The sequence below is a fragment of the Hypanus sabinus genome, unplaced genomic scaffold (assembly GCF_030144855.1).
Source record: "Hypanus sabinus isolate sHypSab1 unplaced genomic scaffold, sHypSab1.hap1 scaffold_696, whole genome shotgun sequence".
Classification (NCBI taxonomy): domain Eukaryota; kingdom Metazoa; phylum Chordata; class Chondrichthyes; order Myliobatiformes; family Dasyatidae; genus Hypanus; species Hypanus sabinus.
In genome coordinates, this window is record NW_026781548.1 from 134,941 (window position 1) to 136,968 (window position 2,028).

Below are 2,028 nucleotides of genomic sequence, written 5' to 3' on the forward strand. Positions count from 1 at the left end.
CACAGCCAATCACGTTCATTTCTCATTTGCTCAGAACTTTCCGACTACGTTGATGGTGTTTAATATTGTAGCCTTCCGGAGTTGTCTGTAAACATTACTGGGTAGATCCTTTCCTTTTTCTGATTGGACGGCAGTGATCAGTGTAGTTTTTCAGCAATCGGCGTTGCGACGGCTTCTTATCGCGTTGTACGTCTATGATTGACTGAAGGATTTGATTGCTTTCTGACAGGGTTTGCGTCTCATGCGAAGGTAGATGGAACAGCAGGTAGAGCTGAGGAAGCTGGGTGTTTGCAGAAGGAACTAGACAGACTGGAGAAGAGTCAAATAATTATTTAGGAATTTAATGTAGGGATGTGTCCAGTCTTACTCTGAGGCAGAGGGAATAGCGGCGTGAACTATTTAGTAAATGGGAAGAATATTTATATTTAAAATTCAGAGTTGGAGACCCACAGGAAATTCTGCAAAATGAGTCAGTGGTAAGGGAGAAAAAAGTATGTTCCAATCATTTTCAGAGTGCTAAAATATAAAAACAACCACTTCGCCATATAATAAACTGTATACTCTGTGTATAGGCATTGGCTCTTCCGACCTCAAGAGCACGTAACGCGGGCAGCAAATCCAGGAGGTCCTGCCTTTTAACTTATCTCTGAACTCCTGGAACTGGCTATGAAGTACTCCGTCACTGATGGTACCCATGTTATTGCTAACTTCGTGGGCCCCGATTTCAAGCTGCTCACACACCCCGTTAGCAATGCTGAGAACTCTGTCCGAAACATCCCTGAGGTTGTCGCCGACAGAACCACCTGTCCATACCGCTAATGATTATCCCATCATCACATCGTGACAATCACGCTACCGACCACCCACCCAACCAAACGCACACACACACACATACACTGCTCAACGCCCACTTCTCTTCTGAGTCACAGAGGCAACCTAAGAGCCTGAGATCCGACCACTGTGACTGAACACTGTCAGGTTCTCGTCCCTCCCCTCAAACTCCTCGGCGGTATCCAAAATGTTGCGGGGGATGGCCACAGGGCCTCTGCCCGGCCACATTCAGCCGTTTCTGCTTCCACATTGACACACAGTCTCCTGGGTGGAACTGTCTCTCTATATGTCCTGTTCAGCCTCCCGAAGATCTGGAGCTTCGCCAATTCCAGCTCCACGCCCTTAACGCGGATTGTCAGAAGCTGCAGCTGAACATAGCCCTTGCGGCTGTCGTCGTCAGTGTTACCGGAGTTCTCTATGCCATCCCAGATCCCACAAGCGGAATATTGAACTATCCTGCCTAGCATCTTCATCTGATCAGATATTAAAAAGAGTGAAGGAAAAAAAAATCTCAGCCAAGTGATTTTCTTGTATTTACCTACTTTGGCAGAAGCCACCCTGAGCTCCCGCCTCGGCGAGCAGAAGCCTGAAGATGTCCTGCTTCTCGGGCCATTCAGAAGATGGCTACTGAACTTGCCCCTGTCTTCCTCTTGTGGATCAACCACAAACGCCGCCTGGTCAAAGCTGCTTTTCCCTGTAAGAACCCGCTTTCGCATTTTATATCCGTGCTGATTGAAATCCTCTCCTCCCAAATCCCCCGACGGCCCGATTGGTCGCTAGTCAAAGATTTGTATTTGAAAATTATGATTGCGAAATTACGTAAATCGGTAGCATTAACAATCTACCTATCGAACGATGTTTCTTTTATGAACTATTCATTCAAATATAAATTTAATCTGTTTATATCATCATTGCTGCTAATTTTATTTTCTGCTTGCTACGTGTGCCTTCATTTCAGACTGGGTTTTCATCAGTGTCCAACTGTGTGTCAATATGATTCTCAATTTTGTGCCAATTTTCAGACACGGCACGCATCCGTGGAGAGGCGACTGCTGGGATTATGAGATATACTTCCAATTGTTCGATTGTATCGCTTCTCTGACGGTCTGCAAATAAAGGGTTAACTGCACCTGTCATTCCGTAGAACCTAGTTAACAGAGTGACCGTGGGGATTGTCGACGTCACCGCGGAGGTGTG